We start from the raw sequence: 14,992 nt of genomic DNA, 5'->3' as shown, positions 1-14,992 counted from the left end.
GATGAACATCAGTGTGCATATATCTGTTCTTGTTATGGCTCTCACTTCTTTAGGGTATATATCTAGTATAACTCTCATTTTTAAATAAAGAAAATGAGATTAGGAGAATTAAGTAATATGGTTAAGATCCCACAGCTGGTAAAATAAGTGCCACATCAGAATTCAAACTCAAATTTTGATTTCTAGTTCAGTTCTTTTTATATTTTAGTATTATGCTTTATATTATACTATTTTAAGTCATTAGGGTATAAGTAAGTATTCTTCTTTATCATTTTGATTAATTAAATGAACTAGTGCATTTAATACACATGTAATAATTGAGTTATCATCTCTAGGAAAGGACCAGGGACTATAAATGCAGCCAGAAAATTGTGAAATAACATTAAAAAATTATTTTTTCTTGAAAAGTCAACTTCAATAGAAGGAAAAACAGGAAACTATGACAAAAAATAAATAGAGCACTGATGGAAAGCAAATTTTGGATGAGCTTACCGTACAAGATACCAAAGACCAAAAACAAACTCACAGCCATCGAGTTGATTGACTCATAGCAACCCCTTTTGGGTTTCTGAGGCAGTAAATCTTTGTGGAAGTAGATTGCCCAGTCTTCCTTCCACAAAGTCTTCCTTTCACAGATGAAAATTTTTCAGGATAAGTTTAAAACCACAAAATAAGCAATAAATGAAATTGAAAATCTCTTCAAATATACTCTGTCTATTCGTGAAGAAATCTTCTGGACACTAGAAATAACAAAGGTTTTATCCAAGCAAAATTAATACTCTGCTCTGTTACTAAGCATCAGTAAGTAACATAGCAAGCAAAGAGTGAGACAGAGAGAGAAAAGTAATAGAAAATACATCTATGCTTGTTTAAAGAATGTTGAGTGTAATAGGTATTAATTGCTGTAAAAAGGTACTAATTAGGCTTGCATTCAATGTTGAAAGCATCCACATTCTCTGTGATTTCTCAAACTCATTTTTTGATGAAGATATAGAAGCCCAAGAAAATAATTTGATTAAAACTCTTACTTTCAACATTGATAATCACCAGAGTAATTTTTACAACAGTCTCTGAATATTAGTTATCTATTTAATTCTATGATGACTGTCACTGATATACCTAACTGCTAGAAGATGACATGGTAATACACATATAATCAGTGCTTACTGATGTGTGAATTAAACATTAATATAAACGATGTTTCTTGCAGTCATCCAAATGCTAATTAAATTGTTAAGTGTGTATATATATAAACTTCTTTTGAGCAACTTTTAATTTAAGCAGTTAGAATAAATTTGTTACACATCAAGATATCTAGTTCATATATTTTGGGGTACAGGAAAAATGTCTTTGGCAGGTTCTCTTAGAGCCATCAAATAGGTGTCTGTTTTTCTAATTAAGTATTTTGAAACAAATTGTGAATGTAATAAGATAATATTAGAATATTATTGACAGAAAGATTGTAAGTCAACATTATAACTCAACAGAGTGATGAGGCTGCACAACAACAACAACAACAACAACACCCATTATAATTTTCAAGTATTTAAAGATAAAGTACAAAGAAAGAGGGAGACGTGATAGAACTGCTGTATTTCATGTTGGTAGGAACATATTTTTATCTTCAGTGAGGATGTGGCTTTGGGAGAAGGGGTCACTAGCATGGAAAGAGGATTTTAAACCAAGCCAGTTTTGAAAGTTGGGTAAGTTTTTGAAAGTTGGGAATGTTTAGTCTAGTAGGCAAAAACATGGATGGATGTACTAGTACTCTTACATTTATTTTTTTATTTTCCCGAGGATAGGTTAGTTAGCTGGTGTCCTTGTTGTACTAGTTAGTAAATATTTTTATTTTCATTACTACTTTTGTCCTCTACTTAATATTATCTTTAAGTTTGTCAAAGGTCATACTCATGAATGAGTTCTTTTTTTTCCAAGCAGAGCTACTAAGAGGTCTTTCATTTATAATGATGCTTTCCTGATAGTCACCAGAGCTCCCATGGATTATATACAGAATATATATATATATATATATGTACATATTCATATTCAAGACCAGTAATTAAATGGGAGCAGGATTAATTTATAATATGGCAGGCATATAAGTAGTCCTATGTTAAGACCTAAATTGAATGGTGCTCTATTTTCAATTTATTGAAGGAATCTTGGTGTCCGTTATGGCCTGTGCACTAGACAGCTCTCTGGCTTACCTGTCCCTCAGTTTGACGCTGGTTGGTTGGCCAGATTATTGGGAAGATACATAATAAAATCAAGTGGAGCTTAAATGTTTGGGGTAAAGTACTGTTTATTTCAACTCTAAAATAATATAATAGAAAATTAAAAGATAACTTGATTTTCAGGGAGATACAAAAAATCTTGGTTGACACTATTCAGTTAACCAGTTTGATCATTTTTTGTATGTATTGAAACTAGAACACAATGGTTATAGTTAACGACCAATGTCGAGAAAGAACAGGCAGTAAAATTCACCCACTGTTCTTCCTATTTACTTGGTTGTTAGGTGCCATTGATTTAGTTTTGACTCATAGTGAACACATGTACAACATAACGAAACTATCTCGCAAAAGAGTAATGTTAGTTCTGGATCATAGACTTCCATATGAAAATAATTGCATTTTTGACTTTTCAGAATGAAATTTTTAAAAACTATAAATTTGAATATCCAGATAGAGAACCAACAGTTTCACTAGTGGTTATTAATGACTTCTAATTAAGGGAGAGGCAGTTAGCTGAAGAAAGAGTTTGTGTGAAGTGTAAACATAAGGTGATTTGTCAGTTTACGGATTGGATTTTCCTACCCTTGTTTCTAATTAACATTCTATTTTTATTTATTATTTTTATTATCCTATTATTATTTAACTATTTAATGATGAAAATAACATTTTTATTTAGTTACTCTTAATAAAACACTCCAACCAAATCAAATTAGTGGGATACATGTTATCACATTACAAGGGGACACTACATGGTTTAGAGTCAAGAAGGGAGTGTGACAGGGTTGTGTCCTTGCACCATAATTATTCAATCTATATGCTGAGAATATAATCCAAGAAGCTGGATTATATTAAGAAGAAGAACAGGGCATCAAGATTGGAGGAAGAATCACTAACAACATGCCATATGCTGATGACACAACTTTGCTTTCTGAAAGTGAGGATGACTTTAAGCACATACTGATGAAGATTCAAGAATACAGTCTGCAGTGTGGATTACATCTCAATCTAAAGAAAGAAAAATCCTCACAACTGGACCTATAAGCAGCATCATAATAAATGGAGAAAAGATTGAGATTGTCAAAGACTTCACTTTGCTTGGTTCTACAATCAACACCCATGGAATCAGTAGTCAAGACATCAGATGACGTATAGCACTGGGCAAGTCTGTTGCAAAAGACCTCTTTCAAGTGCTGAAGAGCAAAGATGTCTCCTTGAAGACTAGGGTGTGCCTGACACAAGCCATGGTATTTTCAATTGTCTAGCATAGTGGCTAAAGCACTTGACTGCTAACCAGAAGGCTGTCGGTTCAAACCCACCAGCCACTCCTCGGAAGGAAGGTTGGGCAATCCTACTTCCGTAGTGATACTGCCTCGGAAACCCAAGGAGGGGGCGCTATGAGTCGGGCCGACTTGACGGCACATAACAACAACAACAATATGCAGGTGAGAGCTCGACAATGAATAAGGAAGACCAAAGAAGAACTGATGCTTTTGAGTTGTGGTGCTGTCAAAGAGTGCTGAAAGTACCATGGACTGCTAGAAGAACTAACAAATTTGTCCTGGAGGAAGTGCAGCCAGAATGCTCCTTGGAAGTGAGAATGGCGAGACTTCGTCTCATCTACTTTGGTCATGTTATCAGAAGAGATCATTCCCTGGAGAAGGATGTCATGCTTGGTAAGGTGGAGGGTCCACAAAAGAAGGGAATCCCCTCAACAAGATGGATTGACACAGTGGCTCCCGTGATGGGCTCAAGTATAGTAGAGATTGCAGAGCTGGTACGGGGCTGGGCAGTGTTTTGTTCTGTTGTGCATGGGGTCATTATGAGTGGAAGATGACTTGCCGGCACCTAACAACAACAACATGTTATACTTTGCTTGTTTGGTTTTGTATTGTCTATTAATCCATGGATCTGCTGTGATTCATTCCTACTTTTTTTCCACCCAATGTAATAAGTGATCCACAACTAGGATTACTCTGTTATTTTATGTTTGTTCATGCAGAGATCAAAATAGCTCAGCAACTCATTGTACTTGTTCATGGCCCACACCAATTATCCAGAAACAAAGCATCAAATTTATGACTTTTAGGTTTATTTAATCCTCACTATCATAGGTAGTGGGAGCTCTGGTAACGTAGTGGCTAAGGCACTTGGCTGCTAACCAGAAGGCTGGAGGTTCAAACCCACCAGCCACTCCTCAGAAGGAAGATGGGGCAATCAACTTCTGTAGTGCTACTGCCTCTGAAACCCAAGCAGGGGCCACTATGAGTCGAGTCCAACTCGACGGCACATAGCAACAACAATAATCATAGGTAGTGGGAGCTCTGGTAGCATAGTGCCTAAGGCACTTAACTACTAACCAGAAGGCTGGCAGTTCAAACCCACCAGCCACTCCTCGGAAGGAAGATGGAGCAGTCTACTTCCGTAGTGATACTGCCTCAGAAACCCAAGGAGGGGTCGCTATGAGTTGGGTCCAACTTGAAGGCACATAAAAACAACAACATCATACAACTGACATAAAATGTAAGAAAGGTTGGCCATTCCTACTTCCGTAGTGATACTGCCTCGGAAACCCAAGGAGGGGTTGCTATGAGTCAGGGCCGACTCGATGGCAAATAACAACAACAACAACAACAGGGATAAATTTATAAAGAAGGAAACTTCACCTGTATAAAGAAAATTATTAGATCTGTGGAAGGTCAATTACCAATCTGAAAGACACACTATTCTCTTGAATGGAAAGAATCAATAACAAAATGTTAATCATACCAAATTAATAACACACTTAATGCAATTCCAGCTGTAATTTCAATTGGGCTTATGATTTTTTATGAATCAGATAAAATGAGTCTAATAAAATGACAAATATAAAAGAATGAGCCACAAAGTTAGAAAACAATCAGGAAAAGATGAACTGTATAAGTTTGTATCAAGAGGTTTTAAAACCTATTATAAGCCCATTATTAACAAGTAATATGGTATTGGTATCTTACCAGGAGAGTAAACCAGAAATCTCAAGCTTTCTGCTCAGTATGTAAAAAAAAATCTTAATATACAGCAAAGGAGGTATTTCAGCTGTCCAGGAAAAATGTTTTATTTAATAAATAGTGCTAACACTGCTTGCTATTCATTTGGAATGAAATAAAAATGGGCTTTACATTCTATAAGATATGAATTCTAAGAGGAATAGTCATAAATATTATGAATCTATTAAAATTAATAATCAACTCTCTATGAGTTGACCTGGAAAGATTTTCAAAAAGCAAAGTAAATCATGAGAAAACATAGCAATCCCTATATTTACACACACACACACACACACACACACACACACAGCAAAATCAATAAACAACTATGTTCCAGGTTTTTAACACTGGTGAACTTCTGTTGTTGTTATGTGCCGTCGAGTCGGACTCGACTCATAGCGACCCCTCCTTGGGTTGCCGGGGCAGTATCACTACGGAAGTAGATTGCCCAACCTCCCTTCCGAGAAGTGGCTGGTGGGTTTGAACCACCAGCCTTCTGGTTAGCAGTCAAGTGCCTTAGGCACTATGCTACTAATCTGTAGAAAAAGAGTAGTGCAGAACAAAAGTGGGGAAAATAAAAAATGAGCAAACAAACAAAAATAAATGACTTTTTCACCCTGAATGTGTATGTGTAGATATGCATAAAGAGAAGCACTAGGGGATGGTCACTAAAGTGTTAATGGTGGTGGTGGCAGCACGATGGGATTTCTAATGATTCTACTTCTTCACTATGCTTTTCTGTATTTATTAAATTTCTTTTTACAATGAACAGTTATAATTATGTAAACAGAACAGCAACTGATGAAGTTTTTCTGACTGGAGGGCAATCAGATCTGAGGGATAGGAGAAGGAAAGGGAAGATTAAACATGTGCAGAAGAAGATACTAAGGTACTATGTAATGCAGCAACCATTAATAGTTTTATCTTCTTAAATATTATTTACATGTTAATAAAAATTTCAATTTGGTATAGAATATAAAGTTTTAACTTGTTTTCTGTTACTTTCACAGTATTTGTAAAGAAAGAGAAATATACTGCTGACAAAGTATAACATGGAATAATACCAGAAATATATAGCAGGAGAATTAAATTGAGCACAAAAGCTAGTACGTTAAGGCTTTTATAATTTCTGGCTCTAAACTCTAGCTCTTCCCCTGATTGTGTGAAGTCTAATTCCTGTATTAAATCTCTTATTCCATATTGCTCATAGTGGTTCTTCTTTTCTGGTTGACTACTAAATGATACAGAGTTTGGTGCCTGGAAATGTGGCACTAACATTTAAAAAATATAAGTCATAAGACCTGACCTTGAGACTGGGAGAATTGGAGGAGACTTAAAGAGATTGTGAGTATCATTTGGAAGAGGCTTGGGTAGACTGTTATTAGAGCTTGAAGAACATTGAGAAAAACATTATTGAAAGCTATAGAAACAAGGGATTCTTAACTGTTAATAGTGGAAAGTTTGGCAACACTGTCATCTGTGGTAATGCAAAAAAATAGAAAATGTACTTAATGAATTCATACGTCAGTTTGTTGTACTGTGGTGGCTTGCATGTTGCTGTACCACTGGAAGCTATGCCACTGGTATTTCAAATACCAGTAGGGTTACCCATGGTGAATAGGTTTCAGTGGAGTTTCTGGCATAAGACAGATTAGAAAGGAGAAATGGCAATCTACTTAAAAACAAACAAAAAAACAAAACTAATCAGTGAAAATCTTATGAATACTAGTGGAACATTGTCTGATACAGTGCCAAGATGAACTTTTCAGTTTGGAAAACGCATTGCCATCAAGTTGATTCCCACTCATAGTGACCTCTATTGAGTTTCTGAGGCACTAAATCTTTATGGAAGTACATTTCCTGGTCTTTCTTCTGTGGAGTGATTGGTGGGTTTGAACCATCAGCCTTTTGTTTAGGAGCCAAATGCCTTAGGTATGTGCCAACAGAGCTCCTTTTCAGGTTGGAAGACACTGAAAAACAACCAAGGAAGACCTGCCGCCTCAAAATAGTGTTGCTCTAAAGACATGGATAGAGTAAAGCTTTCAGTACATTCGTTTGCTGGTGTGATATGATTGAAAATGAAAAGAAACAGGTGCAAACATTCATTAATCATTGGAACATGGAATGTATGAAATACATTGTCTAGAAAAGTTAGAAATCATGAAACAGAATTCATATTAATATCCTAGGCATTAGTGAGCTGAAATGGACTGGTGTTGACTATTTTGAATCTGAATATCATATGGTCTACTATGTAGGGAATAAAGAATTACAAAGGAATGGCATTGCATTAATTGTCCAAAATATTCAAATTTATCCTGAAGTACAATGCTGTCAGTGATAGTATAATATCCATAGACCTATAAGGAAGACCAGTTAATACGACTATCATTCAAATTTCCACACCAATCACTAATGTCAAAGATGAAGAAATTGAAGATTTTTACCAACTTCTGCAGCCTGAAATTGATCCAAGTTGCAATTAAGATGCATTGATGATTACTGGTGATTGGAATGTCAAAGTTAGAAGCAAAGATAAAGGATCAGTAGCTGGAAAATATGGCCTTAGTGATAGAAAAAACATCAGAGGGCAGATAGAATTCTGCAAGACCAATGACTTATTCATTGCAAATACCTTTTCCCAACAACATAAACAGTGATTGTACACATGGACTTCACCCAATGGAATACACAGGAATCAAATTGAGAACATTTGTGGAAAGAGATGATAGATAAGCACAATATCATCAGTCAGAACTAGGCCAGGTGCCAACTGTGGACCTGACCATCAGTTATTCATATACAAGTTCAAGTTGAAGATGAAAAAAAATTAAAACAAGCCTGTGAGAATCTCCATATGACCTTGAGTATGTCCCATCTGAATTTAGAAACCATCTCAGGAATAGATTTGACTCATTGAACACTAATGATGAAAGACTAGACAAAATGTGTGATAACATGAAGGACATCATACATGAAGAGAGCAAAAGGTCATTAAAACTTATAAAAGAAAAGACTAAAATGTATTTCAGAAGAGACTCTAAAAGTTTCTCTTGAATATAGAGTAGCTAAGGAAATGGTAGAAATGATGTTAAAGTGCTGGATAAAATATTTCAAAGGGTGGCTCAAAAAGAGAAATTAATATAATGAAACGTGAAAAGGTCTGAAGTTAGAAAACCAAAAGGAGAGAACATGCTCCTCATTTCTCAAGTTGAAAGAATTGAAGAAAAAATTCAAAGCTAGAGTTACAATACTGAAGGATTCTATGGGCAAAATAAGGAATGATGTAGGAAGCATCAAAAGAAGTTGGAAGGAATATGCAAAGTCACTATACCAAAAATAATTTGTCAATGTTCAACCATTTTAAGAGGTAGCATATAATCAAGAACTGGTGGTATTGAAAGAAGTCCAAGCTGCAGATTAGTGAAAAACAAGGATCTAGGAGTTGATAGAATACCAATTGAGCTGTTTAAACAAATGGATACAATGCACTCATTTGTCTATGTCAAGAAATTTGGAAGACAGCTGCTTAGCCAAGTGACTAAAAGAGATCCATATTCTTGCTCATTCTAAATTTCTAACTAAATGTAGAAATTATTGAACAATGTCATTAATATCACAGGCAAGTAAAGATTTGCTAAAGATAATTCAAATATGATTGCAGTAGTATTCAGACAGGGAACTGCCAGAAATTCAAGCTGGATTCAGAAGAGGACATGGAATAAAAGATATCATTGCTGATGTTAGATAGATCTTGGCTGGAAGCAGAGAATACCACAAAGATATTTACATTTGTTTTATTGACTATGCAAAGATATTTGACTATGCGGCTCATAATAAATTATAGATAGCAATGTAAAGAATGAGGATTTCAGAGCACAATTTTGCTCATGCTTTGAAGATTCTTAAGTCATTCCAAGATTTTTCCTGACTTAATAATTTTGCCTATGAGAATCCCTCAGCCTGAAATTCTCTATACTGACTACTTTATGTGCTGGTTTCAGTTTAAATGTTACATTGTTAAAGAAAATCGACTGTTATTTCCTCCAAAAAATAGCTCCAAACCACATGCCAGTCACTATCTCATTATTTTCTTCATAGTATTAATAATTACCTGGAATTATCATCCACATTTATATTTTAAATTTATTGTATTAAACACAGGGGCTCTGGTGGCGTAGTGCCTAAGGCACTTGTCTGCTAACCAGAAGGTTGGCAGTTCAAACCCACCATCCACTCTTTGAAAGGAAGATTGGGCAATGTACTTCTATAATGATAATGCCTTGGAAACCCAAGGAGGGGTCGCTATGAGTCAGAGACGACTTGACGGCACATAACAACACAACATTGTATAAAACTCACTGCCATTGAGTTGATTCCAACTCATAGTGACCCCCATAAGGTTTTCAAGATTAATCTTTATGGCAGCAGTCTGCTTCATCTTTCTCCTGTGGAGCAGCTGGTGATTTTGAACCACTGATCTTTAGGTGACTAACATTGCTAGAGTAAAGCCAAATGCTTTAAACACTGTACCACCAGAACTCCTTATTTATTGTATGTTGTTGTTGTTGTTATGTGCCGTCGAGTCGGCCCCGACTCATAGCGACCCCTCCTTGGGTTTCCGAGGCAGTATCACTACGGAAGTAGGATTGCCCAACCTTCCTTCCGAGGAGTGGCTGGTGGGTTTGAACCGCCAGCCGTCTGGTTAGCAGGCAAGTGTCTTAGCCACTATGCTCCCAGAGCTCCTATTTATTGTATAGCTCTCCTTAATCATTCCTGTGTTCCACTCTCACTAGTATATGCATTCCAAGAAAGAAGAATTTTTTTTTGTTGGTATTTTCAATTATTGCTATATTTGCAAAGCACGATGGAATGCTGGGCACACATAATAGTACTTGCATTGGCTTTCTAAGACACTGGATGTCTTATAAGAACAGAAATGTTAATAAAATTACCATTGTGGAGGCTAGGAGTCTGAAATCAAGATATTGGACATATTGATTCTTTCTGAGGACTCTTAGAGAGTTATCTGTTCCATGTTCTAACCTCTGGACAGCTGGTGATCCAGCCATTCCATGGCATGTTCATGTACCTTCACATGATCATCATCATTCTGTCTCTATGTGTCTTCCCATTTTTCATAAGGATACCCATTATATATGATAAAAACCCACTCTACTCCTCATTTAAACATCTGATAACATCTTCAAAGACCCTATTTCAAAACAGGGTCACATTTACAGATACAAGACTTAGGACTTCAGCATCTTTTTTGGGGCACATAACAAATACGGGATGATAGAAAGGATGACTGACTTCACATATTCCTCTCTACTTTCAAACCAGCATGGTGTGGGCCTTGGGGAACCAGCTCAAATCAGGAGCTCCTATTTCTGCTTCAGTGCAGAAAATTTCTCTCTAAACGTATCGTTTCTAGATTCTACAACAAGCACATGGTTTCAAGGGTGTACAAAGAAAATTGCCTGTATTAAATTCATAGAATTTTTACTTTTTATAAACCATTCAGGTTGAGACTTCTAGAGCTCAACCATATCATGTTATCTCCTTCCAGGCACATAGGAGAATTATGTTTTCTCTCCAATTTGTATTTGGGAGAAGTCCCATAACTTGTTCTGGCCAATGGTCTGTGAGCACAAGCAACATGTAATTTAGTCATTTAATCACCGGTGTGGGACACTGAAGCTCTCTCTTTCTCTTCCATGTCATCTCAGGGGCTCCTTGCTCCAGATGGTGCAACTATAAGATGAGAGAACCTCCATACATCTGGCTTCCTGTGTGACTCTCTGGTGACCTACATGGAATATGCAGTGTTGGTCCCTGAACCACTGGGTCCCTAAATGACTGTTTGTAGATCTATGTGGGGCACATAGCATGAACTAGAAATTATTATGTTTTGCCACTGACATTTTGTGGTTGGTTGTTACTGCATTATAGCCAATCCTAAATGAATAATATAGTTGAGAAATGGGAACTGGGGTTTATTTTTATTATCTTATCTTCAAGCCTCTATTAGAAGAGATTTATAAATGTTTAACGAATCACTTTGAACTGTCTTATAAATTATTTTCTTAAAGAATAAAGAAATTTGTGCAATATGCATCTGATTGTAATGAAGGGGAATACTGTATGTGTTCCTGGCTTTTCTTGATTGTATTGAAGAAAAACTCATGTACTGAGGTATTCTGGTTGCAATATTATAGATGTCTTGATCATATGTAGATGAGAAAGAAAAGCTCTACATCTTCCATGGTTTTAATTCACAAATCTGTCTTTTATTTCCACTTAAAAGGAGCTTCAGCTACTATCATTTAACATATTTTTTTTCAGCTTTCATTTTGTCATGGAGATTAGCATTTTTATTACTACAAATTATTCTTGTTTGCTAATTCCAAAGATGTCCAAAAGCAAGAACAGCTTCCTGAGCTGTTAGGCTTTAGGAGAGAATAGTAAATCAATGGGTAGATAGGACTATATATCATATTAAACACAAGGAATTCACCACAAAATCATTACACTAAAAAGCGACAATTTTGATTGATTAAAATGGTATGGGCTGGATAGTGTTAAATCACTGTGAGTGATATGACATTATAATTTTACATATCATATTTCTGCCAAGACAATGAAGGTAAAAGGCATTGTCATCAGATGATAACAGACAATAAGAAGAATCCTGATGTTAGATTTATTACCTGGTTTAGATTTAGAAAGAAGTAATTCTTGTCCTGTTCCACTTATCAAATGACTGTAAATTCAGTGATGATGTAAAATTCTAAGGCAGAGCCACTTATAGGTTTGACAAAGTGCCAGCTATAAAGTATTTATTGTTCTCAGTGGTTCTGCCTTGCACACTTAAATATTTATCAGAAACATAAGCCCCTCTGATAAATGTTTCTGATTTTTGTGGGTAGATTTTTTTTAACATTTATATTTCATCAGAAACCACTTCTGTATTTTTATTATGTTAATAACTCTGGGCACATAATGTGAAAAGGAAATATGTGAGATAATTTTTTATCTTATTCCTTTTAACTTCTGATTTTAAGTGTGATGTACCATTCTTAGTATAAATATGAGGAAGACCTTATTTCAACCATACTTTAGAAAAGGCCTAGCCAAGTGTTCTGAATTTGATCTTTATATATATACCAGATGAAATTTAACTTTATTATGATCTAGGTACAGTCTGAGAAAAGCCATAGTGTCCCTAAGTACCTGAGGTGATTGTTTTAAAACCACCCATTTTATCTTTTTTTCTAAAGAACTCAGGCTGATGGAGGCAGGAGCCAATGCTTGGTACCACAGATGATTGGACCAAAATTAACATGGAAGTCAAAGGAAAGCAGACACTGGCAGCCAGTTGTCTTTAGGGTGACATGGTATAGCATGAGAACCCTAGGAAACAGAGGAAGAATGGACCTGGTTACATCTTCCTATTAAGGCATTTGACTATTAGATACACACAGATGGGAAAGCAAGTCTGAAGTAGAAAGAATCATACAGAGAAGTTAATTAGTAGGCTCCCTAATGTTGTCATAGTCATCTCATGCAGGAGCTAAAGGGTGAAGCAAGAACAGAATCACTAAGCAATAGCAAGAAAAGTAGAAGTTATAGAAATTGAAATAGAAAAGTAGCTAAAACCTCTGAAAATTGAAACCTGCCACTAAGGAGGCCTAAAAGTGAGCTAGTTGCTAGAATAAAGCTATTGAAATTATTCCTCATTATTCTTCAATTTCTAGGCTTAACAGAAAACTAACTTTATTTTAACTGGGCCTCTCACTCTTTTTTCCAACTTGAAAAAGTCTAACATATCCAAGAAAATATAAGTAATTCATAAGAAGAAAGAATTTCAATTCTACAAGAGAACATAGTTCCCTTGCCATATCACTGTCCTACTTATTTTTATTAAGAGGAAATTCAATTCCAGAGAAGCCAGACAACAAAGTCAAGTCCCTGGCTTTCCTCTACCAGCTGAACATGACTGTGCTCTTAAATTTTTTTTGAAAAAACAAAAAACACAACTTTTTATTGTGATTTGGGTGAAAATTTACAGAGCAAACTGATCTTCCATTCAACAACTCGTACACATTTTGATTCATGATATTGATTGCAATCCCCACAATGTAACCACATTCTTCCCACTTCTTCCCTGTTTTTATTGTTTCCGTTCATCCTTCTTTCCTATCCCATGCTGCTTTCTGAGCTTTATCCCTAGGCAAATATTGTTTTTTTGATCTAGTATGATTAATTGTTCTTGTTGTTGTTGTTATGTACCGTCTAGTCGGACCCGACCCATAGTGACTCCTCCTTGGGTTTCTGAGGCAGTATCACTACGGAAGTAGATTGCCCCATCTTCCTTCCGAGGAGTGGCTGGTAGGTTTGAACTGCCAGCCTTCTGGTTAGCAGTCAAGTGCCTTAGGCACTACGCTACCAGAGCTCCTTAGGAGTGCTTAATTCTCTGATATTGTTCACCTTATAGACCTGTCTACTATTTGGCTGAAAGTAGAGCTATGGAGGTGAGTTCAGTTTTAGTGCCTAAGACACTTGCCTGCTAACCAGAAGGCTGGTAGTTCAAACCCACCAGCCACTCCTCGGAAGGAAGGTTGGGCAATATACCTCTGTAGTGATACTGCCTCAGAAATCCAAGGAGAGGTCGCTATGAGTCAGGTCCAACATGATGGCACATAACAACAACAACAAGGGCCATAGCCTTGGGGGTTTCACCAGTCTCTCTCAGACAAGTAAGCCTGGTCTTTTTTGTGATTTTGAGTTTTGTTCCACATTTTTCTCCCTCTCTATCCAGGACTTCCTACTATCATCTGTTTCAGAATGGCCAGCTGTGCTAACTAGGCACCATCTAGTTCTTCTGGTCTCAGGGTCATGGAGGCTGGGGTTCACATGGTCCATTAGTCCTTTAGACTAATTGTTTCCAAACATCTTTGATTTTCTTCTCTCTTCTTTGCTCCAGATGGGGGTAGAGCAATAGTTGTACCTTAGATGGCTATTCTAAGAGTAGTCAGCTGCAAGGATCCAGGTGAGGAGAGGGAACCCAGGCACCCCCAAGGCAGCAGGGCAGGAGAGTGGGAGAAAGGGGATTAAAAGGCCAAGGAACTGGGACAGAGGAGGAGTCAGCCACAGGGACCCAGGTAAGGGTGGTAGGAGAGGTTTCCATCAGGGAGACAAACTTGTCTGTTGGTTTATCCTACTGTGGTGATGTGTTGATGTGAGTTTTGAGGTTGAGACACTGGTGTTTCAAACCCAGGGGGATGCACATGGTGCACAGGAATCATCCCAGCTTGCAGACTGAGACAGACTAGGAAGAAGGAAGAGGCCGTCCATTTCTCAAAGAATTGGCCAAGGAAAACCTTATGAATAGCAAAGAAACACTGTTTGATACATTAACATGCAACTTTATGAATAGTGGGGTTAGGTTAGAAGGTTCTCAAAATAGGGCTGGGAAAGAGCTGCATCATCTGAGTAAACCCAGCCTTACTCATATGGATAAGGTAAAACGTTCAAGACCTCCATTTGCTGATGTGGCACCACTCAAATTGAGGAGAAGCAGCTGTAGACATCCATTAATCATCGGAACATGGGACATACGAAGTATGAATCTTGGAAAATTGGAAGTTGTCAAAAATGAAATGGAACGTGTAAAAATTGATATCCTTGGCATTAGTGAGCTGAAATGGACTGGTTTTGGCCATTTTGAAT

Source organism: Orycteropus afer, unplaced genomic scaffold (genome assembly GCF_000298275.1).
Source record: "Orycteropus afer afer isolate SDZICR_OR568_19922 unplaced genomic scaffold, OryAfe1.0 scaffold00105, whole genome shotgun sequence".
In the NCBI taxonomy this organism is placed as follows: domain Eukaryota; kingdom Metazoa; phylum Chordata; class Mammalia; order Tubulidentata; family Orycteropodidae; genus Orycteropus; species Orycteropus afer.
This window is presented reverse-complemented; position numbering follows the sequence as displayed.